Genomic DNA, 26,339 nt, shown 5'->3' with positions numbered 1-26,339 from the left:
GGTTCTGTATAGACTTAATAGAATTTCTGTAAATGCTATTGTCACTACCTGTATTATTCGGGAGTTAATGCGGTTGTCAAATGTGGTTGTTACTCCCGTATTTTAGTGAATTATGTGTGTTTATAACACAAATAAGGTGTAAAAGGTAAACTGAAAACAGAATTTATCTCAGTGTGTATGTGGCCACAGACAGTATTCAAGACGCTACTGTAAGCTGCTAAGTGAATGGGACATTTCGAGATTCATACATGTAAGTAAATATGGTTGTCAATACCAAAAACTGACAGTGTGAACATAGCCTTATTCTTCAGGTATAAGTACTGCTTCTCCAATCAGGTGTTTTTCCACCAGTGCTTAAAATCAAAATTCTAAATTAGACAATTCTTTTTTTTTTTGCCAAAATATTTAACTTCTATTTTGTATTAACATGAACATCAAATTTAAGTATGATGAAACCTCCATTTTCAGGATGAGTTCATCCTCACTATAATTTAAAAAAATGCTACTGAAGCTGCAGAGAGGATGAGGACAAAGCACAACGATCTGCAGTCCAGTCAGTTTTATTTCACATTTATTGGTTTAATGGTACCAAGACCTTTCACAAATGTCCAGTTGCACTTAACAAATTGCACAAATACATTATACACAGTTTTGGAAGCTCATAATGCAATCCACAAACACACACTGGACATTTTTTAATGCATGTAATTTAAACTGTTTGCTTGTGAACTGCTTTCACAGGCATACAGTATATTGATGCGTGTTATCATTGTCTTTCAACATGTTCAATATGTACGAAAAACATACTTTAGTGTTTCATGACCCTTTAAACTATATGTGCTTTCTATTGATAATTGTTTAATTTCATAGAACATTTAAAATGCTTTCAGTCAGGTCAGTGACTATATGATCCATGGAACAAGGGTTTTGCTAGCAAGAACTAGCTTGTTCTATTGCCATTCAATAGCTGGTCTACAAGCTAGACTTCTGTTAAGGAGCCAGACACGTTGTTTCATTTGCTTTGCTTCTGAGGTAAACTTAATACGGTTTTCTACTAGCAAATGCAACCAGCAGCAAGTTTTAAAACACCACAGGACACAATGAATTTATAAACATTTAACATGTAATTTTATTTTAAGTAGCACTTGGAACTTGGGTGGCGAGAACTGGTTACAAATTTCCAAGAACTGGGGATTGGATTAGACTCATTCGATTCGCACATCTGAAGCGTGAGCACAGAGAACCACCGTCCCAGCGCAGGTTCCCAGACTGTGTCGGTTCTGGAACCGTTCATTTAAATTGCAGGAAAGGTAGTTCTGGGCTGTAACTGACTTCACTTTCACAATATGCACAAAATATGCTTATAAACATGGGCCTATTTTGTTAGTTTTTTGTCTTAAGTGAATGTAAACAGTTGAGAAAGAAGTATTTTTATCTGTGTATTTTAGAGACAGCTGTCTAATAAATCTGCTCAAAGAACAAAAGAAAATCATACACTGATCTTAATTGAATATCTTTCGTAAATGAGGATTATTCTATATTTTATTTATGAAAAGAAAGCTATGCATGTCTTTATCTGAAATGTGTTTAGTTGTGTTTGTTTATGCTATTGCTAATTAATTTGTTTGTTCCTTTTATTATTACTGACTGCCTACTTGTCCTTAACAATTTAATGATTTAAAATGATATGAGTCTAGTTGTTTTTGCTGTGGTATTTAAAACCGTAGGCAAAAGTTCTTCTTGTAGGTGTTAGGTATTCCTCTAAATGTTCTGTAGGATGCTGATTTTTGCTCATGTTATTTAGCTGCAGCATAATGTTTTGTAAGAAGACACAGAATAAATGTTTGACTTTTTCACTTTCTTTTAACTTTATTGGATCAAAACTAGGAATCGATAAGAATCGGAATCAATACAATTGAAACGATACTTAACCATATACTTAACATATAGTCCATTTACTAAGCTCATTTAAGAACATTGGACTTCGCATGGTAAAAACCAGCTTTCGGTTCTGCCTTCATTCCACCCAACTGCTGCATTCCGGGAATGAGAGGGAACATCAAGAAAGAGAGAAATCTATGAAAAGCCTCCCAAGGGTAGAGGTTGTTTCCTAGGCAACGTTTCATTGATTGGTTGCGCTGGAAAAGAGGCTCTAGGTTCTGTGTGTGTGCTTGGTTATGAACAACATTGATGTGCTCTAAGAAATATGTTGTTGAGCACACAGTGCCGTGGCTAAGTCTTCGTTACCATTTCTCACTCCATTAAGAGCTGACATTAGTTTTGAAAATCAGTGCGCAGTTAGTCAATTTAGAACTTGAATCCAGAATCCTTTTGATTCTTATTCTAACAGTGCATCTGAACGTTTTTATGACTATCAGTGAAGTAGTCTTCTATCCAGTGCTAATAATACGTTTTTTTTTTCCTGTGGTCATTAAACTGGTAGCTGACATATGATCGCTGCAGTGAAAACAAGAAATATGAATCGTTCCTTGTGAACTTTTGAAGACTTTAGTTAGTTTATATAAAATCCTGAACTTAGCAGGCAGCTTCAGTACCCTTATTACAGGAGTTATCAGCGGGTAAGTTCCTTGCTCAAGGGCACAGTGATGGTTCATGGATCTCTCAGAACATGGTTTAAACGTACAACCTTTTGGTTACCAGTCCAGAGTTACAATCTCACACAATCCCTATTGTCTGCATGATGCCACGGCCATGTGTATCTTTTTCACCCTTCTTATTTTCCTTCTCTTTTTTTGTACACAAAGATCTAATTAAAACTCATTCTGAGAAAGAGAACAACTGCTGTGAAATTACGAAAAAGCTCCCAAAACAACATATTTCAGTCTTGTATACAAAGTCTTGCACAAAGTATTTTTTTCCACAAATAAATGTAACATTTAAATTTAAATTGAATAATTAAATTCTAATTTATAACTGAATTATAAATGTTCTTTTTTTTCAATGGAGTTGTCTGTAACACTTTCTTTGAAGCCCGTATTTATAATACATTGTAAGGGTATTCTTAAGGCATTATAATGAATGCATAATACATTATAAAAAAAACTTTGTTTTATCATCTCATAAATAATCATAACAACAATAATAATACATTATAATACTTATGTATTTGTGGTTATAACTTTTAAGAGTTTGGTTATTCATAACACACAATTAATACCATATTAAATCCACTTAATTTTTTATGGATTATCTCATATCTCGTGTTTATTTAAGATCTGCAAGTATCTTACTACAGGTTGTGAGTGCTAGGAATGGTTGAGTAATTTAAAATGTTTCCTGTGAACCACAAATAAGTAAGCATTATATACATTAAAACTTCTTATGTTTATCTATGAGATTATACAACATATAATAAGGTTTTTAATAATGGATTATTAATTCATTATAATGCCTTAAGAATACCCTTACAGTGTATTATACATACAGGCTTCAAATAACCCTTTAAATGATTTCTTAAATTTACTTTAATTTAGTCTAGATTGTCAGTATTTTGCCTTATTGTTATGTTTAAACTAACTAATTTCAGTGAATGTTTATTTAACAGAAGATTAATTTAACCCTTTAATTTCTCTACTGGGCATCAGTGAAATAGAAAAAACACCTTATAGAATGTGTTACAGATAGTTTTTAAATATTTGTAAGCTTTGTTCACTAGCTTCTCGTCTTTGTTGCCATGTCTCTACCAACTGAATGAGTTTATAAGTAACAAAATGCTTTGTTTCAGGAGTTTGTTGTCATTTTGTACTGTTGCTCTAGACTTATTTAATTTGATAAGAGTAGGTGTTTCCCTGAAGGAGAGATGGGAAGATAACGTAACAGAAATATCATGTGTATATAACCAGTGTACTTCAGTGGGCTTTGTAAGGACCAAAATGTAATTAGTTGCTTTGTCTCTAAAATAATTTTCCTTTTTGGCCGACAATATGAAAGTGTAGAAAACCGAGTGGCATTTATTTTAAAGACAGCACAACTACTTCTTAAGGAAAGCATTTCATAAATTAAGGTTTATGTTTTAACTTTGAAGCAAATCATATGTGTTTTCCATATTTAATTCAAGCAATAAGCATGCTCTATTAAGTTATTTAGTGTATTTACTATATGATGGCCATAATGAGCAAGTTATGCAAGTGAAATCTAAATACAAATTTAAATCTGGCCGTAGTCTCAAAGTCATTATAAATCATTATGAAATTCACTGATATGGTGTCTGCTTAATACCTTTAATTTAAATGAAAAAAGAGCTACCCTTTATATATTTAAATGTATAAATACATGTTACATTGATATATTCAGATTCATAATTAGCCAATATATTTTAATATCTTTGTTTTTATATCTTTTTATATATACATATATTCAGATTACACATATATAATTATCGTCTTGTATGTAGACCATTGCATTAGAAATGATCAGTCTAACTCTGGCTAAACACAAGTCATCTCCCTGATTAACTTTACTACCAACCCGTGACTGTTTAAAGCCCGTTTAAAGCAAACCTCCCCACAAGCCTCACATATCTCTGCTCATCTGTCCTCCTGAAGCTAAAGCTACTGGCTCCACCAAGTGCCTTGTGAAGATTTCACTGTCTCTCTAGAATCACTAATTGGAAAACGCTGCATGTCATGTCAGATTGGCAAACTGACACATGACCAGAGGGTTTCACTGACCAAAAAACAACAACAACCAATCATATAGCAGCATACTCATGTCAAATTTACAACTGCCTCTGTCTGCTGGTTAATTATCAGGGGTGGAAAAATTGCAAAATGTATCAATCTGCTTACTTGGTTGTCTCGGGAGACACAGGGATCTGGTGCAAACCATAAAAAAGGACTGATAAGATGGCACGTCAGGAGTTTTTTGTGTAGTGGTTTGGCGATGTCTGGCAAGTTTCATTTATAAGGCACCTCAGTTTCAGTTTGTGTGTCTGTGCATGTGTGTGTACATAACAGAGTGTGAAAGGAGAAAAGGCAGACATCGATTTGTGTCCACTTGACTGCAGATCCCTGCCATCATAAAAAACGGTTATGGAGCACCACCTGCACACATTAAAGCAGAAAAACCAATAGCAGCGCTGTGCAGTTTAGTGGAATGGAACATTGTAATAACAGAGCCATTGTGGGATCATCACTTGTGGTCTAGAAACTTTAAAACTCATAGTTTGGTCTGTATCTCAGAGCAAAGCTCAGATTAAATCGTTCCTATTTATCTTTATTTCTTACAAACATGCTCTTCTATGTACAGTAAATTAACAGGCATTGCCAAATAATAAAACATAAAAATTTTAATTCCATCATTTTCTTTCCCTCGTGTCCTTTAAAATCCGTATCGCTTTCTTTTTATATTAGATATTTTAAGATAAGTTTTTTTGTTCATTCAGTGGTAGTCAGTGCTAACTTTGGTTGTTTGGATATTCTTCAGAAGATCTTGTTTTATTTTCCACAGAAGTCATACAGGTTTGGAAAGAGGTTAATGATGACAGCAAATGATAATTATAATTACAAAGATTATTGATGACAGAATATTTATTTTGGGTGAATTACTCCTTTAAGCCTAAGTATATTTCAGTTTTGACACAAACAATTATATTTTGTGTATCACATAGCCTTTCAAAGTATATGTCATTTGATAGCATGTGAACACAGTCGAATGATACCGTTTCATCTTTGTAGTGTATGTGCTATTTTTCTACAGAAGTTATGACCAGATATGAGCTTGTGTGAGCTGACCATAAAAGAATATCAAACACTTATAAATCAGTGTTGGCCAATTGTTTAAAATAGAATTGAAAGTTGCTACTTGGAAGTTTCATTCAAACACAATTTACACAATTTCATGTCATACCAAACCGATACGACTTTCTTTTCCTTATTGTTTTGTTGTAAAAACTCCACTGACTTTCATTGTACAAACGTAAAATGATGACAGAATTTAACTGTTTAACTATGAAGCCTTGAATGTATACCTGGTAATTCACAGAAGTATGTTTGTGTGTCAACAACAGTCAACATAAACAGTTTTATGTTGGTATTATTGAAGCCTTATTAAAGGGTTAGTTCACCCAGATAGCAAAATTATGTAATTAATAACTCACCCTCATGTTGTTCCAAACCCATAAGACCTCTGTTTATCTTTGGAACACAGTTTAAGATATTTTAGATTTAGCCCGAGAGCTCTCAGTGCCTCCATTGAAGCTCTGTGTATGACATACTGTCCATATCCAGAAAGGTAAGAAAAACATTGACTCGAACGAGTCAGTCTATTGTTCGTTATCTGGCTCGGCTCGGTGTTCATCACAGCAGTTCAGTCAGTGCCCTGTTTGAGTAAATTAATTACTCTTGGATATTGGTTTGTTTGAACTCAGAGGGAGTGTCAGCCACATTAAAAAAGTTAACAGCTTAAGTAATTTGTGGATTAATGCGTATTAGAGAAGCAAACCGTTTAAAACGATTCAGTTCGATTTGGTGAACTGAATGATTCGTTCGCGAACTGAATATCCAGACTGCTTTGTTTTAAACTCTCTCTCACAACAGACACGGAAGAGAAGACAATGCTGAATAAAGTCGTAGTTTTTGCTTTTTTTGGACCAAAATGTATTTTCCATGCTTCAAAAAATTCTAACTCACCCTCTGATGTCACATGGACTACTTTGATGATGTTTTTCTTACCTTTCTGGACATGGACAGTATACCGTACAGAGATTGTTTCAATGGAGGTACTGAGAGCTCTCGGACTAAATCTAAAATATCTTAAACTGTGTTCCAAAGATAAATGGAGGTCTTACGGGTATGAAACAACATGAGGGTAAGTTATTAATTATATAATTTTGCTATCTGGGTGAACTAACCCTTTAAGGCAAAAGAGTTAAACATTTATTGGTAAATTTTGACGTACAAAATATACTTATGTAAAAGTATTGTATCAATATAAATTATATATTTCATATGAATATACATATTTGAACACATTTGCATGTCACTAATGCTAAGAAAGTTGCCCCCAACTTTTTTCAGAATATGGCGAGAGTAAAGACAACCATCCACACTAATCTCCAAGAGAAAAATATATATAATTTTGTATATACAGGTGCATCTCATTAAATTAAAATGTCGTGGAAGGTTCATTTATTTCAGTAATTCAACTCAAATTGTTAAACTCGTGTATTAAATTCAATGCAGTTCAATGTACTTTATGGCTTTGGTTTTTTTAATTGTGATGAGTTTTACTCACATTTAACAAAAATCCACCAATTCACTATCTCAACAAATTAGAATATGGTGACATGCCAATCACCTAATGGACTTAAAACACCTGCAAAGATTTCCTGAGCCTTCAAAATGAAGTTTGGTTCAATAGGCTACACAATCATGGTGAAGACTGCTGATCTGACAGTTGTCTAGAAGACAATCATTGACACCCTTCACAAGGAGGCTAGTTCAAGGAGCTGGCTGTTCACAGAGTGCTGTATCCAAGCATGTTAACAGAAAGTTGAGTGGAAGGAAAAAGTGTGGAAGAAAAAGATGCACAACCAACCGAGAGAACCGCATCTTTATGAGGATTGTCAAGCAAAATCGATTCAAGAATTTGAGTGAACTTCACAAGTAACGAAGTGAGGCTGGGGTCAAAGCATACAGACGTGTCAAGGAATTTGGGTACAGTTGTCATATTCCTCTTGTTAAGCCACTCCAGAGCCACAGACAATCTCAGAGGCATCTTACCTTGGCTAAGGAGAAGAAGAACTGTTTGGAATCCAAGGTCATTGAGTCTGGAGGAAGGGTGGAGAAGCTGCTGATTTAATTTTCCAGAAGGATTATGGCACCTGCCCAAACTGCCAAAAGCACCAAAAGTTGCTTAATTGACCATGGTGTTGGTGTGTTTGACTGGCCAGCAAACTAGACTTGAACCCCATAAAGAATCTATGGGCCATTGTCAAGATGAAAATGAGACACAAGAGACCAAAAACTGCAGATGAGCTGAAGGCCACTGTCAAAGAAACCTGGGCTTCCATACCACCTCAGCAGTGCCACAAACTGTTCATCTCCATGCCACGCTGAATTGAGGCAGTAATTAAAGCAAAAGGAGCACCTACCAAGTATTGAGTACATTACAGTATTCTAATTTCTTGAGTTAGTGAATTGGTGGGTTTTTGTTAAACGTGAGCCAAAATCATCACAATTAAAAGAACTAAAGACTTAAAAACTAACTCAGTCTGTGTGCATTTAATTTATTTAATACACAACTTTCACAATTTGAGTAGAATTACAGAAAAAATTAACTTTTCCACGACAATGTAATTTACTGTGATGCAACTGTATTATAGCATATGTTATATTATACCATACTTCAGACAGTTCAGCAATAATATAAAAATATGTGATAAATGTTTGCAATCATAAAATCAAATTTGAGTTCAAATTTTGATCTCAGTATAAAGTTCTGAAAGCAAGTTTTTCATTCATGTAAGCATTTCCATTCGGATATCCATGCCTTTCAAAAGAGATTAATATATGTGTGTATATATGCATGTATGAACAAATACAGAAACATTTTTTTATCAGAAGGTAGAACAGGTTTAATTCCACACTGTTTTATTCAAATTAATTAGATAAATTACTGTGCCACTTTGTAGTGTTTCACATATGCAAATCAACCCAACTATGCTGGAATTTTGCTAAAGTCTCCATAAAGTTTAATAGAAGATTGGTTCTTGCTACACAGTTTATGCTTGGTTTCCTGTTCTGAAGAGGAAAAAGAAAGAAGGCAAAGATGGAAAAGTTTTCACTCTCCTCTGTAGCTGTGCACATTAGACAGAAGGAAAGAAAAAGAGGGAGAGAGAGTCTGCAGAGGAAAGTGGAGCGTGTATGTGTGTGTGTGTGTGTGTGTGTGTGCGTGATGAGAAAGGCATTTTGTGGCATCTGCTTTTGTCCTGTTCTCTCACTAGATGCTGCTAGCTTGCCCCTTTTGCTCTGCTTGCTGAGCTAAATTATTTTTATATCGTAGCTGTGTGGTGGACAGTCAGAAACACATTAAACGTGTATTCTAGAAACATCTGCATTTTAACTCATTCCACCCAAAGTATTCATCTAGAATATTTTGCATTATATAACTCTCAGTCTATCCTAATTCTAGATCCATATGTTTTGGCAACCAATCTTTGCATCAGAGAAGAAGAGAAGCTCAAGAGTAAATGTATTTTTAACAGATAGACTATGAAGTGTCTGTATAGCACTCCCCTAATGGTCTTGGAGAGCATTACCTGGTGCTGTGAAATATTGGCAGAAGAGAGATGGAGGGAGAGATTGTGTAGGGCAATCTCTGTCAGTAGTCTTTCTCTCCACCTTTTGGTATAAAGGGGGAACGGTGCTGAGAATGAGTGACTAGAATAATGAGCTTTGTACCGCACACATTTCTCTCCCTCACTGTCAGTGGCAAAGAAAAACAAATTGCATATGTTAATTTGAGGTTGTTTAGCTCAACATATATTTATTGACATATATGTTGATCTAAACAAGAATTTTGAGATTTTGAGATTAACTATAAAGGCTTGTTTTATTTTCGGGTGAACTATTAACCCTGCAAGGCTTGTTTTTTTTAACAGAATGTTTCTTAAATTAAGATTAATTTCTTTTCTTTTTTTAACCCCAATGACCCCAGTTGACTTAATTTTTGTTTTAAGCAATAAAGGCATTAAGCTTCTCAAGTAAATATATCTTACAATTTGATAATTTTACTAGAAAATAAAATTAGAATACTGAGTTGGTGTACACGTTTTTTTCTAATTTCTCAGTTAATTTAGATTTCAAATACACAATTCCTTTGATCATTCCCACTTTTAATTCTGAGAATTTATCTTTGAATGTGAACCTGCTCTACTCAGTACTGAGAAATCACATTATTGTTGTTTAAAGACATTACTGTTTAAGAAAATCTGAAATATCAGGAAACATTTCTAATTATCAACAGTGTTAGAAACAGTTGTGCTTCTTAAACTTTTTGTGGAAACTGTGAATTTATTTTCTTTTATGGAATGACTGGAAGTGTATTATTAACTTAAATTTAAATCTGTTTTTAAGTCTTCAGTGTATGAATTAAAAATGAATGTATTTTTATTTAAAAAATACTCAAAATAATATTTTGTTATTTAATTATTGACACTCACAGCAGCAGGTTTGTTAGGCTGCTGTCACTTTAGGACCAAATCATCTGAATTTTTAACTGACTGTTTATGTGAATGCTCCATTCGTTGGGCATTTTGAGCATGTGTATTTAACAATTCAAGCTAAGAAATGTGTGGAAGAGAACTGAATTTTGGATCTCATGCTGTTCAAGTGCGAGTGCCATGTCTTTGTGTCAGTCAGCGTGAGAGCACCACACTGGGTTCTTTTTCACTGCTTTTTGCGCTTATTAACTCTGTTTAACATCAGGCACGTCCGGCTCTTTATTTTCTTGCATGTTTCTCGTTACTCTTGCATATCAATAACTTTAAAGGGGTCATATGAAGTTGGTAAAAAGAACATTATTTTGTGTATTTGGCGTAATACAATGTGTTTATGCTGTTTAAGGTTACAAAAAACACATTATTTTCCCCATAATGTTCATTGTTGCTCCTCTATGCCCTGCCTTTCTGAAACGCATAGTTTTTTTACGAAGCTCATCGTTCTGAAAAGCAAGAATGTATGCTGATTGACCAGCTATCCCGTGCATTGTGATTGGCCAAATTCATCAAGCGTGTGACAGAAATGTTACGCCCCTTACCATACAGTAACGCTGTCTCCGGGCACAACGAGACAAAACAAAAAAAAGAGGCATTTGTAGCACCCAGTGGAGACATAATTACTGATTATAATGACCTATACTGTGTTTTTATACGCTGCGTTGCATATCGCGCTGCTTAAACATAAAACCATGTCTGCATTTGTGATCGGAGAAATGGCAATTGTAACTATACACTGCTCAAACGACTCACATTTGAATCATTAGTGGCAAATTATTTAAATATGAAAACTCAATTACAGTCTGTGAGTCAGAAGTGCCAGACTGTCCTTGCAAAGTTGGAACTGCTCCACTTTATAGAAACACACTAGCATTTTAGGCTACTTCCCAGGAAACAATCCTCATCCTCCCCAAAATGCTCTGCACACATCTGAATATTTGGGTTGAACTGTTCCGGATCAGTGTTGTACCACTGATTTCTAGTTGTGTCCTCTTTTGGAAGGCCAAACAAAGTAGTTTCGCTTTCACAACGAAACACACAAAGTCTCCAAGACATGGAGGCAATGTTATGGAAATCTTCCCACATAGTGATGTAGAGATGTGGGGTGTGTTAGAATGAGCCGTTTTAGGTAGGAGTGGTTGACTCTTAACTTTTATAAAGAATATCTCTTTGGAGTTGAGACTTTGGTCTTTGCAACTTTACAGATCTTCTTTATGCACCAAGAGCTTGTAACACTCCAAAGAGAAAGGATACATTGAAATCGCATCATATGACCCCTTTAAGTAATACTTTGCTAAGTGGATATATTTACGTGCCACAAAATAAGCAATATTGCGGAATCTCTGTCGATAGACACTTTTTGCCAGGGGTGCCCAATCCTGTTCCTGGATATCTACCTACCTGCAGAGATCAGATCCAACCCTGCCTTAGTGTCGAGGACGGTCACACAATAACTATTGCTTAAACTTGGAATTAAGTCTAGCCCAGTACACATTTTTGAGGTCTCCCTTATCTAACACTCCCATTTCTTGAGTCTGTACTAATAAGCTGATAAGTTGAACCAGATGTCATTGACTAGAGAGACATATGAAATTTGCAGTGTTGGGGGAACCACTGCTCTGGCCTGTTTGGTCTATCTTTATTACAACTTGATTTAATAAAATTGTATTACAGTGACTGCTGTTCTTAACCAGGACGAAAGATCTTGCATAGAACATAAGAGCTAAAGTGGTTTCATAGAGAAACAGAAGTGGTGAGGCAAATCCACGAGTGAAGGAAAACAGGGCAGTTATTCCATTCCATGTTAATCTGGTAGACTGAGTAAACCTCACAGCCATCTGGACCTCTGACTGCAGTCACGATGGTCTCTCTCTTGCACTCTTCTCTATGATGTAATGATTTCAGATAAGCTGAGTGCACATCACTGCCTCTTTTGCAGCTGTTCTCATAACCATAATTCTCTAACACTAATGAAGAGATCATAATGTCCGCTGTTTTTGATCTTCCAATTGAGGGCCCATGGCTTGACATTGTCATGTTATGTTCATGTCTCCATTATGGCCCTGCTGTATGCAATATGACCAGTTCGGTTCAATTTCATAGAAACTGATTGCACTAAATTAAATATAAAAAATAAGGACCAATCGAAATCTAACTTCTAAATCCATCTCTAAAGGGTCTAAATCCTATGATACACAAGGGAACAGTGTTGCTGTCAACATGCAACTAGGTGAGACACAGGGTTCATGACCGATCTAAAGTATCCAGAAAGAAATGTTTTTCCCATTCTCAATGGGAAAGTGTCTGTAACACTATAAAAACTTCATATTCATGGGGAAAGAGGACGCGGAAACCGGCGAACATTCAAATCAAAACTTTAATAATCAAATAAACACAAAACAGCGCGACAGCCCCTCGCGGACGACTGTCGTGCACAACCAAAACCAGGCATAAATAAAACCTTCACTGTCGTCGCTCCTATTTTATATTCTTCCGATCTCCTCCGTGGGACTCGAGACCAGTGAGTGGAGCAGGTGTCGCTCATTTCCAACTCACTCCACCGGCCTCGCTCCTGTTCCCACGGTTCTCGGCCCCGCCCCACTCATCACAGTGCCCAAACAACATTGCTCAAAGTTTCCCAGTGTATTATTTCCTTAACTGTCATGTTATTATGATGATGATGCTAGGAATCATCAGGATAAGCCACTGTAAGATTCAAGTATGAAATTCTGGCAAAGTGGAAACAACGAAGACTTAGAATAAATAATTTTAAGTGATTTTATACAGTGTTTCTCAATTTTCTGTCGCATTCAAATTTAAATATTAAATAAGAATCAGTAAAATTGGGGTTAAATGTTTCAAGTTTGAAAGTCAATTCCAAAATATCTAGTAACAATATTAACTAGCAAATTTTATGGCACCACACCACATTATTCACCTTTTTTTTGTAATAAAAGTTAGCAGAAATTATTGCTATGATTTAAAAAAATCTATATTATTTACAAATTTTAAATCAGCTTATGCTTAATGTAAAAGCTTTTTGAATAAAAAAAAAATTAACAATAGGGAACACATATTCACTATAAATTCAGAGTTTTTTCTTAAACTGCTAATTTGCTGCTTATTAACAGTTAGTAAGGTAGTTGTTAAGTTTAGGTATAGGGTGGATTAAGGGATCTTAAATGCATGCTAATAAGCAGCTAGTTAATAGTGAAAATTGGTCCTTAAAATAAAGTTTACACCTTTTTAATAATTTATTTTCCACAATAAAATATTATTTTATTATTATTTAAAAAAAAAGATTATTATTTTGTAGAACCCATCAAAAAGTAATGATGGATGGCGATATTGGGGAAATTGAATGAGGAAATTGGCAAATCTTCAGATGAAAAATAATAATTTGAATATTGTAACTTAGTTCTGTAAATGTGATTTACAGTATTGTTCAAAATAATAGCAGTACAATGTGACTAACCAGAATAATCAAGGTTTTTAGTATATTTTTTATTGCTACGTGGCAAACAAGTTACCAGTAGGTTCAGTAGATTGTCAGAAAACAAACAAGACCCAGCATTCATGATATGCACGCTCTTAAGGCTGTGCAATTGGGCAATTAGTTGAAAGGGGTGTGTTCAAAAAAATAGCAGTGTCTACCTTTGACTGTACAAACTCAAAACTATTTTGTACAAACATTTTTTTTCTTCTGGGATTTAGCAATCCTGTGAATCACTAAACTAATATTTAGTTGTATGACCACAGTTTTTTAAAACTGCTTGACATCTGTGTGGCATGGAGTCAACCAACTTGTGGCACCTCTCAGCTGTTATTCCACTCCATGATTCTTTAACAACATTCCACAATTCATTCACATTTCTTGGTTTTGTTCAGAAACAGCATTTTTGATATCACCCCACAAGTTCTCAATTGGATTAAGGTCTGGAGATTGGGCTGGCCACTCCATAACATTAATTTTGTTGGTTTGGAACCAAGACTTTGCCCGTTTACTAGTGTGTTTTGGGTCATTGTCTTGTTGAAACAACCATTTCAAGGGCATGTCCTCTTCAGCATAGGGCAACATGACCTCTTCAAGTATTTTAACATATGCAAACTGATCCATGATCCCTGGTATGCGATAAATAGGCCCAACACCATAGTAGGAGAAACATGCCCATATCATGATGCTTGCACCTCCATGCTTCACTGTCTTCACTGTGTACTGTGGCTTGAATTCAGAGTTTGGGGGTCGTCTCACAAACTGCCTGTGGCCCTTGGACCTAAAAAGAACAATTTTACTCTCATCAGTCCACAAAATGTTCCTCCATTTCTCTTTAGGCCAGTTGATGTGTTCTTTGGCAAATTGTAACCTCTTCTGCATATGCCTTTTTTTTAACAGAGGGACTTTGCGGGGGATTCTTGAAAATAGATTAGCTTCACACAGATGTCTTCTAACTGTCACAGTACTTACAGGTAACTCCAGACTGTCTTTGATCATCCTGGAGGTGATCATTGGCTGAGCCTTTGCCATTCTGGTTATTCTTCTATCCATTTTGATGGTTGTCTTCCGTTTTCTTCCACGTCTCTCTGGTTTTGCTCTCCATTTTAAGGCATTGGAGATCATTTTAGCTGAACAGCCTAACATTTTTTGCACCTCTTTATAGGTTTTCCCCTCTCTAATCAACTTTTTAATCAAAGTACGCTGTTCTTCTGAACAATGTCTTGAACGACCCATTTTCCTCAGCTTTCAAATGCATGTTCAACAAGTGTTGGCTTCATCCTTAAATAGGGGCCACCTGATTCACACCTGTTTCTTCACAAAATTGATGACCTCAGTGATTGAATGCCACACTGCTATTTTTTTGAACACACCCCTTTCAACTAATTCAACTAATTGCCCAATTGCACAGCCTTAAGAGCGTGCATATCATGAATGCTGGGTCTCATTTGTTTTCTGAGAATCTACTGAACCTACTGGTAACTTGTTTGCCACGTAGCAATAAAAAAAATATACGAAAAACCTTGATTATTCTGGTTAGTCACATTGTACTGCTATTATTTTGAACAATACTGTATGTAAATTATATCAGTAGTAAGTGGTGATGGAAGTGGCAAAATTTCTTGAGAATGAGCTGACTGTGTGGTCTTGTTTAGTGTGTGTTTTTGTATTCGACAATGTGGTCCTTAATGTCTTGATTATTTTATACCCTCATTTTATACTGTACATAGTATAGGATGTAATTCAACTTCTGCCACAGTATTTCTGTTCGTGTATGTATTAAATGATAAACTTTATTAACAGTATAGTTACTGTAAAGAAAGCTGAATCCTTCAAAACAATAGCAATAATAATAGTAAAATATTGTGATTAATTGACCTACTTAAGTAAGAGCCCATCAAACAGTGAAGGTTATGTCTGCCAGGATTACAGTGAGAAGTAGAGACTCCATAATTAATGATTTGGGATGTGCCTTTTCTCTTCTCTATTTGGGGGGGTCCAAGTAAATATCTGAGTTATCAATGTTTCATGAGCTCGCTATTGCTCCACTTCAGCTTCTATGAGGAAAAGACTTACTACAAGCTCCATCTACTGCGATGCCTAAAAAAAAAACTGAAACTTGACACATTTTTTCTTATTCGTTTTTTCTATTCATCTTCCATTTCATGCTACTTCTTCATTTGGTTTTTTTTTTTTCCTTCCTTTTCTGCCTTCCTCTGTGGTATTTCCTCTCTTGAACCTTACTCTCGGTTATGACACCCCCCTTGCAAAAGTTACGGTAAAGTAAAAAATAGTTTCAGTTAGTACTTATCAGAAGAGGCCTTGCCACATACGAGCAGCTCCATTCTACTGCTTAACAGAATGATGACACTCTGGTTGATGGGAATAAGGCTGTGTAGCAATGATGAGGTCATTCTCCCATGCTTTCTCAGTGATGATGCGCAAACATGTGATCATCACACTGCTAGCTGAGCTCAAACAGCAGGTTCTTTAGCCAGAGTCATGAACTGTGTCAGATATTTTCCTTTGTGGTATTCCCTATATACATTTGAAAAGTATATACGTTTATAGATCTATACAAGTTTACTTATAGGGATAGGGTTCTCCCCATAAAAAAAAAATATATATATATATATATATTTACTTACCCTCATGTCGTTCCAAACCTGTATGACTTACTTTCTTCTGTAGAATATAATTTAATTTTTTTTCAGTCAGAGATCTTCACTGTAATTATGACAACTAATTTGTTTTAAAATAAACCACTTCTTCCCCAAAGTTGTAAATTGTTGTAAATATAAATACTGTAAATGTAAAAAGATTTTACAAAAAATTTCCTTTCACTTTTAATTAAATGTGTTAATTGCCGTTCCTTTGTATACATTGTAAAATTGACTAGCATTTTCTGAAGTGAGTTTGGCTAAATTGTAAGGCTTAAATTACCTACATTTTAATTTATACATTGACTTGAAAAAAAAAATCTACATAAATAATTCTCACCCAGAATACTTGTGACAGTGGCAACTTTTCATCCCTACAGGATAGCAACATATCTTCCTTACACAGTATTATGCTCTTTGCTATTCAGCTAGAGGGAAAACCTATGGACCACCGAAGTCTGTGTTTTGACCATCTGATATTGCATATTGCAAGCAGAAATAGTAAGAGCTGGCTCGAATTAATAGTTCCCATATGACTGGCTGGCATTACAAGTCACTCAAATGGTCTCCTCCTCCTGTCAAGGTGGGTGGTTCTTGGCCAGAACAGGCTGCAGTGAGGACCAGAATTATGTTTCCATTTATGTATTATAAGGTTAGTCTATGTAGCTCAGTTTTATCAAAAGAAGTACATATTCTGAAAAGAAAATCAGCATTTTGATCAGTGATCCTGCAATTACTAGTACTGCTCCCCACACACCATCTTCTTCCACACTGGAGGAACAATCGAGGGTTTAATCATAGAGGGACCAACACAGAAGCCAAATAAAAAAGAAAATGCTATCATTTTAAACAAATCGGAGCTGTGTGGGTGCACAGTTAGACAGTTCATTCTTGGGTGAGAATCTCAGCTGTCGCGAAGCACAGATATACGTATAAAGTAGTGGGAGTGGAGTTCAGTGCATCGAGCTGTTTTGCTAAAATACTACATTGCACAGATTCAGTTAGTATGGGACCACATGCACACTGCAGTAAAATGAGTGCTTGATCTCATTCTGTACACAAACAGTTTGGTTTCTGCGACTAACAACTGCATTCTGCAATCAAATTCACTCTTGAATAATGTTGTGAAGTGCATGTCAGGTAGTCAGCGTAATGTGTACAGAACCAAACTGAAGTTGGACACAACACTTCTGGAATGTGTATTTGTCTCAAACAGAAGTATGCTTGACATCAGCTAATGCTGCGTAATTCTTGAACAGTTTGTTGTAACTTAATTTCATTACATTGAGTCTACTTGCATTTATACAGTGTAAGTTTATTTAGTCCTTTTGTGTTTGGACTGCATGAATGATTTTTGTCAATAACTGAAACTGGACAGTGGATTTCTAGTTCACAGCACGGTTTGCATGGGACTGGATTGGACATTTAAATGTTGAAATGAAATGTAACTGCTTTTGAGTAAAGAGAAATACTTGTTAGTGTTTGATATTCAGTTATGTTTAAAATGAGAAGAGTTTGGGTTTTGACATTTTTGTGGTTACCACTGTGCTGGTTGATTTGGTTTAGGATGATTTGGTGTGGACAGTGCCCTGTATTAGCCTGTATCTTTTAGCTCTTGGTGGAATAAATACAATGTTCAGCATTTTAACGGCATAAATTGAGCACAAAAGAATTAGAATGATTTAGACTCACAGTAAAAAAAAACAACGTGTTGTGTTGGTGCTGCCTTAAAATTTTAACTGAGTAAACTTGTAACATCTTGGATATTTGAGGTGACTAAACTTAAAATTGTAAGGCATGGACACTGGCTGTTTTATTTCATTCATTTTTTTTTTTTTTTTTATAAGGACAACTGCAATTTTGAGTTATTATAACTCTGTGGCTGTCGTACATGGGGACAAGAGTGAGGTAACTGATCCAAACTGATTCCTAACAAACCTTAATTATGTATTTATTTCATTATGTTACAGTTTTTTTTCTAAAATTGTGACACATTATACCCAAAAATTCTTCATACAGTGTAAAACAAAAAAAATTGGGACTAAAAATTGAGATACATTGATCTCACCATGTTTTGCTTAAGTGTTATCTGACATTATCAAGATGAAGTTGTTCTGACACAGTTCAACTCTGAGTTCTTGTCATATTTTATTACCATCTTCTAAACTATAGTGAATAAACTGTGATAATGTGTGAAATGTTGAAGGTGTTTGAATACATTTTGGTTTGACTGTAAATAAGTGAAATGAAATGAATGAATGAAATGATATTTAAGAAGAGGTTATGGTTTGGAGGGATTTGGATGGCTCGGGATGGAGAGTGATGTCAGTGCCCCGAATTGCACTTATTATTTCTGAAGACCGGAAATAGATACAATGTTAATTTACACACTGGCACTAATCGAGCACTAATGAGTGGCACCATTTTGGAATGATTTAGACTGCATGGGTTGGAGAGTGACGTCACTCAAACCGGCACAAACAAACAACACTGGTTTAGAGAGATTTGGACCGATGGGGTGGAGAATAACGTCACTGCCCTGAATTCTGTTTATTTTTGTAAGGAGAAATAGATGCAATGTTCATATTAATGCACAAATCAAGCACAAACAAATCTAAGGAAGGAAAATGGATACAGTTTTTGTTTTAATGGCACAAACCGGGACAAACCATTCACAAATGAACTACGCTGTTTAGGACAACATGAGGTAGAGAGTGGCGGCACACAGGCAAAAAATAGTTTAATATCTCAATCACCAACACAGCACAAAAGTATGTTTTTGCGGCACAAAAATAGCATAAATGAATGGCATAGTTTTGGTGATTAGCCTATTTCTATTTAAGGGGTTCCAAATTCACGGAGGTTAAGCAGGTGCTTAGGTTGAGGGTGGATGATGACTACCGCGTTAACTTTACTCATTAAGCAATCGCTGTGTTACTGATTACATGTTCATTACTTATTACTTGCTCATCTCATACATTACATTGTAATTAGTATGTTATTTGTTTCAATGCGCTTGTTCTAGTCTTAGTTTTACAAACGTAAATTAAGGCTGAAATAGACTACATGATTTTTTTCCCAGATTTTTGCCTCAGTTTTTTAGTTTAGAGGGGTTGATGATAGTTGCCGGAAGTCACAGTCGGGCTTCAGATTTTGGACAGTCAGAGTCCGATCGATTTTATAGAAAACTAAGTAGTGTATGATTACCAAAGACATCTATATATATATATATATATATATATATATATATATATATATATATATATATATATATATCATTTGTTATTAGTTTTGGACTATGATACCATTCAGTCATAGGATTTCAAACATGTTTGATATTTAGAGACAATCTTAGAAAACGTATTGTTTTCATTTCCATGCACCTCCAAACAACGAGGTGCACATTTCTGCCTGAGTTTGTTTGGAATGACTTGAAAATCTGGTTGTCTATAATCTTCATTCACTTAGTCTATGATGCCCAGTTTTCCCTCTGTAACATTATACAAGTGTGTTATGCCTAATGTTTTGTAATCTCTTTAGAGTTTAAAAGTTTTGTAGTACATCCAAGTCTTTAATTGAAAATTTGTATTTAGTGTATTATGACAAAATTTTCAAGATAGTTTTTAATAATTAAATAGGTTAATTGCATTTTTTAGTGTACATAGTGTATAGTGTAATTAGTTGATGACTTATTTATTTATTTGTAATAAATGTGATTTACAAGGAAATGGAAATACCATTATAAGATCAAGAAACAATTGAGCAGGTAGCTTAAAACTGTGGATTAAAATATTAATACAAATATTCATACTGATCTGTAATTATCTTTTAATATTAAAGCTGTCTCGGTATATGCTGAACCACATCAGTCAACCCTATTTTACCATCTTTAGTCCATTCAAAACACCTGTTTATAGAGTATAATACAGCTTCACATATTTTTTGCCAAGAAAACAGTGTAAGTAGGTGTACAATCACAAGTGGCAGCATTTCACATCCACAAGCTATACATCATCCTAGGCACATGCAGTTATTTCTCTTATGCTTGAATTATGGAAAAGAAATTAATATGGAAAAACATGTAGATTTTCATGATATTCCTCTTATTTGGGTTAGAATACAATCCAGCTCTGCATATGAGCATAATAATAATGGTCGAATGCTGCGGGGTGCAGAGTGAACTGGAGGGGGGAGAGAAAGAGTGATGGGTTGGGGGGGGGGTGTAGAGGTAGAGAGAGAGGAGGGAGGGAGGGAGGGAGGGAAGAAAGCAATGAGAGGATCTTGAAATTGTGCGCTAATAAAATTCGAGGTCATTTACATCTGAGATGGGATTGAGTGGCAGGCGTTACCATGGCGACATTCCCACGGGTCTTCAAGCGCTCTGTGCTCCCTGACAGCAGCAGAGAGAAAGAGAAGGAAGGGAAAGAGGGTGTGCGTTATCCGGGGAAACAGTGAAAGCAGAGAGATCGCGTAAAGTGGGACTGTGGGGTACAGCCGAAGGAGAGACAGGAAGAAATAGGCAGCAGAGGACGCGACAGAGGAGAAGTGTGTGTGTGTGTGTTTGAGAGAGAAAGAGAGCGTTGTCTTAGAGTGAGGCTGGCTGCATGGCTAAGCCTTAAATTTTTAATCAGCATGCACCAGGAGGCAGACACACCGAAGGAGTGACTTAATAATGCACAATTAAATTAGAAACTGGGCCCAGAATACTGTCAGATTCTTTCAGCCTGTCTCACTCATTTGTACTCAAGTACCTGCTCATTCTCACCCTTAATCGCTTCTTCCTTGTGCTATTCACTAGTCTCAGCCACTCCTTCATTGCAGCAGCAGTTTTTAAGCAAGTCATAGTTTCCCATGCTCACTTCCGTATTCTTTCACTCTTCATAAGGCTTCACCTGTTCTCTTGAAATAAGGCCAGAAACATACTTGACACAAGTACACAGATGGCTGATGTGGTCCAATTAAACATACTTGACATGCTCTGCGTTGGTCTGGTGGTAACAAACCTCAGTACTCAAGGGGGCGATAGAGTTCCCCTGAAATGTTTTTATTTAACCAGATGTGTTATTCAGATATGTTGCTGTAAACATGTCGACTTTCCTGACTTTGACTTTGCTTTTCAGGCTGTTTCTAAGCCTTGACAGTAGTTGAAAGAATGACAAAATGGACTGAAAAAGAAGAAAGTTTATGCTAATTTCCACTATAGCGCCACTTACGGCAGTCTGATAAATTTCACAACAGAATTGATCTCGCTTAGCTGGAAGTGTCTTTATTCACATAGTTGAATATGTTTCTGGTAATGTTCGCAAATATCACATTCGAATATTTGAGCTAAAAAAACGAATATTCGAATATTCGTTTATTTAAATTAAATTTAATGAGACAGACGTTATTTTTCAGCAACATTGTTTCAGTCATTTTGAACATGCTTACACACAATAAACTTTAACATTACACATCGTGTTTTGTAGCTGAAAACCTTTAACAATGCGTGCAAACAAACAAAAGTACAGATTAAAAGCAAAAAAAAAAAAGTGTACAAAGAAAAAACGTAAAGCAGCCTGCAGCAAATAGGCTATTGTAGAACGTAGCCGTAACTTTGAAACTTGACTGTTCCCACTCGTCTCTGCTGGACTCTGTAATCATCGCTGAAGAACTGGCTAAGCCTTTTCCAACGAGTGGGCATTGCATCCTCTCCATCGTTGGTGGCAGCGGGTGCATCCGCACCACTCGCATCAAAGAAAATGTTCTGCTATTGTTTTTTTTTCTTACTTCTCTCATGTTTTCATCGAGAAACCGGAGATGTTTGTGCCGAGGGTCTAGGGCAGACGCGAGAAGAGGAGTTTTCACTGCATTCTCCAAGTTGGCAGCATTTATTCGTTGCTTGAGAGATGTCGCAACAACGTTCTTGAATTCGGTCACTTTCTGTGATTCTCCACGGCATATTTGAAGTACTGTAGAAGGCCGCAGTTCTTAGGGGGCGTTTATATATCGCGTCTTTTGCACGCTCAAGTTCGTTATTTGCAATGTAGGCGCACGTTATGCGCGCTCATAATGGAAGCAACGCGGTAGCGATGCATCGAGTTAAAAACATCTCAACTTTTCAGAATGCTGCAAGCGCACCAAAGGTCATGTGACCAGAACTAAACATAAAGCTTCATCCTTTCCTGTAACAAAGAAATTGAAAATTGAAAGCTCAGCCAAGATGAAGGAACAGTTGATCATAGCTGTATATGGATTGCCATTTTGAAATAAATTTAGTAGCAGAGCTACTGAAAGCAATTTTTTGTGCTGCAAATCCATTTATCCTTTGCTGAAATTTCTGCGTCTTCATGGAGAGAGCACGTCATTGTTGCTTAGCAACGGCAGACGCTTCAGGAGCGCTTTTGCCCGAGCGCTTTGGAAAGAAGGAGAAAGCGGTGCGCCTAGCGTTTCCACACATTTTTAGTCGCGATATGTGAATGGCCCCTTATTCATTAATTAATTATTTTTTGCTTGCATACATCTTCAAATATGCCGTGGAGAATCACAGAAAGTGACCAAATTAGGTTTTATTGTGAACTTTTTGTTTGCGCAATTCGAAGATCATTTTTATTTAGCGAATAATTAGAGCAGAACGAATAATCTAATGTTCAAATATACGTGCACACCCCTATGTCACACTACCAAATTTAAGTAGCTAGCACCAACAACAGTAAAAATAAATAAATAAAAATATTTAATAAATTATACTAGTTCATTATTAATGCTGTTAATAATGTTAATAAAATTATATTAGCATGCAGCCTTACACAATTGAAGAAAACATCAAAGAAAACAAAGATATTATAAAGGTCCACGTGAAGCTCGCAGCGTGTAAACACCCACACCACAGCAAACAAAGCAGCGAGACTGTACCTCAGGTTTTTTTTCAGTTTTACTGTTCGCTTCGCGCAGAGAGGAATAAGACAGAATTCACCTCAGAAAAGACTCGCTGTGAAGAATGAAGAAAAAAAAATGAAGTGGCTTGATCGAGAAAAAATCATAAACATGAGTAAGTCTTTATTTTATTAATCTACTTTTATTTGTTTTCAAATAACTTGTACACATTTTACTAGTTAGACTTGTTCCAAACCCTAATCCCTGACTAAATGTATAATCAAATTTCATTCACATCATCTAAATGTTTCACGATACCAAGATGTTTTTTTTTATGTTCTATAACATAGACAGCAATACGATATAAAATTAAATATGAGTTGTCAGGAAGAATTATTAGACAAAACCTTACTGTGATAGGCTATTCTCTGTTCATGAATATAGCCATATACTGTATGTTTATAACTAGTTGTTGGATTGTATAGGCCTACATACAAAGCATATGTGTGTTTATGAATGTAACTAAACTTCTGTTCATGAAAATCTGCTCTGGTGTAAATATTTTGAATGTGTTATGCCCCGTCACTGGTGTTTGCGACCGTCTGAGGTGTAAATGTATCAAGTAAGCTGTACAGTTGCTGGTAATATAATTAGAATATCATCAAAAAGTATCAATAATTCCGTTCAAAAAGTGAAACTTGTATATTATATTCATTCATTAAACACAGATTGATATATTTCAAATGTTTATTTACTTTCATTTTGATGTTTATAACTGACAACTAAGGAAAATCCCAAATTCAGTTATCTTAGAAAATTAGAATATTGTGAAAAGGTCCAATATTGAATACACCTGGTGCCACACTCTAATCAGCTAATTAACTCAAAACACCTGCAAAGTCGTTAAATGATCTCTCAGTCTAGTTCTGTAAGCTACACAGTCATGGGGAAGACTGCTGACTTGACAGTTGTCCAAAAGACGACCATTGAAGGAAAGGGAAGGAAAAATTGGGTAGAAAAAAAGTGTACAAGCAATAGGCAATAGGGATAACCGCACCCTGGAGAGGATTGTGAAACAAAACCCATTCAAAAATATGGGGGAGATTCACAAAGAGTGGACTGCAGCTGGAGTCAGTGCTTCAAGAACCACTACGCACAGACGTATGCAAGACATGGGTTTCAGCTGTCGCAGTCCTTGTGTCAAGCCACTCTTGAACGACAAACAGCGTCAGAAGCGTCTTAACACAAAAAGGACTGGACTGCCTGGAAATCAGAGTCCCAGAGTCTGCAGGAAGAGAGGAGAGGCACACAATCCACGTTGCTTGAGGTCCAGTGTTTCCACAGTCAATGATGGTTTGCAGTTCCATTTCATCTGCTGGTGTTGGTCCACTGTGTTTTCTGAGGTCCAAGGTCAACACAGCCGTATACCAGGAAGTTTTAGAGCACTTCATGCTTTCTGGTGTTGACCAATTTTATGGATTTCATTTTCCAACAGGACTTGGCACCTGCACACAGTGCCAAAGCTACCAGTACCTGGTTTAAGGACCATGGTATCCCTGTTCTTTATTGGCCAGCAAACTCGCCTGACCTTAACCCCATAGAAAATCTATGGGGTATTGTGAAGAGGGAGATGCAATATGCCAGACCCAACAATGCAAAAGAGCTGAAGGCCACTATCAGAGCAGCCTGGGCTCTCATAACACCTGAGTAGTGCTACCGACTGATCAACTCCATGCCACGCTGCATTGCTGCAGTAATTCAGGCAAAAGGAGCCCAAACTAAGTATTGATTGCTGTACATGCTCATAATTTTCATTTTTATACTTTTTAGTAGGCCAAGATTTCTAAAAATCCTTTCTTTGTATTGGTATTAAGTAATATTCTAATTCATAAATATTCTATTGTCAGTTATAATAATCAAAATTAAAAGAAATAAACATTTGAAATATATCACTCTGTGTGTAATGAATGAATATAATATACTATACAATAGTATATTAAAATTATATATAATATAATAAACAATAAAAGTTTCACTTTTTGAAAGGAATTAGTGAAATAAATCAACTTTTTGATGATATTCTAATTATATGACCAGCACCTGTAAATATCACTGCTAATAAATGTGCTGTTTGGTAATTGTGTTCTTTTTTTCCTATAAATTACTACTTATAGGAAATAAATTATCAGTGACCATTACAATGATGTTAATAATATAGTTTAATTGTGTAAACAGCATGCTTATTTTTAATTTCAGATATGAGTGCAAAAGAACCTGTTGGAAAAGGAGCCCATGCAAATAAGCAGCCCACTCAGGAACCTGGAACACATCTAAGCCCAAACGAGGCACACACTCCCATGAGTCTCCTCAAATCTTTTCTTTTCTTTTTTGATGTCCTTCAGAGCACATAAACAAAATATGAACACTTTGGAAATTCCTGGTATGTATTGTTCATTTATATACACAATACCAGTCAAAATCTTTCGAAAAGTACGATTTTTCATGTTTTTGTAAAGAATTATCTTCTGCTCACCAAGCCTGCATTTATTTGATCTGAAATACATAAAGTTGCATTTGCAAAAGCATTAATATTATGAAATATTTTTTACTAAAAAATTTGTATTTATTCCCGTGATCAAAGCTACATTTTCAGCATCATTTCTTTAGTCTTATTTCAAGTTTAACACTATACCATTCAAAAGCTTGGAGTCAGTATATATAAAAATTAAAACTTTTATTTAGCACACAAGTGATTCAGTGACTTCAAAATTTTAGTTTTTCACTAACCATGCATAAATGTTGTTTTCTCAAAAACACAATCATGTACATACATACATATTATTGTAACCCAGTTTGTACTGAATACAGTGCTTTCAGACTTTAGCCATGTATATGTTTATAAGCAACAGCAAAAAAAAAAAAAAAAATCACAAAAGTCTGGGCATGTCAAAACTTCTCCAGGCCTCTAAAACACCCTTAGACCCCAGAGGGTTAATTAAAGTAGAGGGAGTGGGTCGATGAAGATGAGCAGCCCTGCTCTCAGGAGTTTCAGTGAATATAGCAGTAGCCCTGATTCCTCCACTGAGTAGGGGGC

At 35.7% G+C, this 26,339-nt stretch overlaps 1 long non-coding RNA gene across 1 annotated transcript in view; it reads left to right on the top strand.

Annotated features, from left to right (window-relative positions):
- LOC113069120 (uncharacterized) overlaps positions 1-25,851 on the top strand; it is a 50,436-nt gene extending 24,585 nt beyond the window's left edge. The window contains exon 3 of the long non-coding RNA XR_003279660.1: positions 25,502-25,851. This is a non-coding gene — a long non-coding RNA (uncharacterized LOC113069120). The remainder of the gene's footprint in view (positions 1-25,501) is intronic.
- The last annotated feature ends 488 nt before the right edge of the window (positions 25,852-26,339 follow it).

Source organism: Carassius auratus, chromosome 5, assembly GCF_003368295.1.
Source record: "Carassius auratus strain Wakin chromosome 5, ASM336829v1, whole genome shotgun sequence".
NCBI lineage: Eukaryota > Metazoa > Chordata > Actinopteri > Cypriniformes > Cyprinidae > Carassius > Carassius auratus.
Note: the sequence above shows the minus strand (reverse complement) of the source record. Positions and strands in the feature narration are given on the sequence as shown.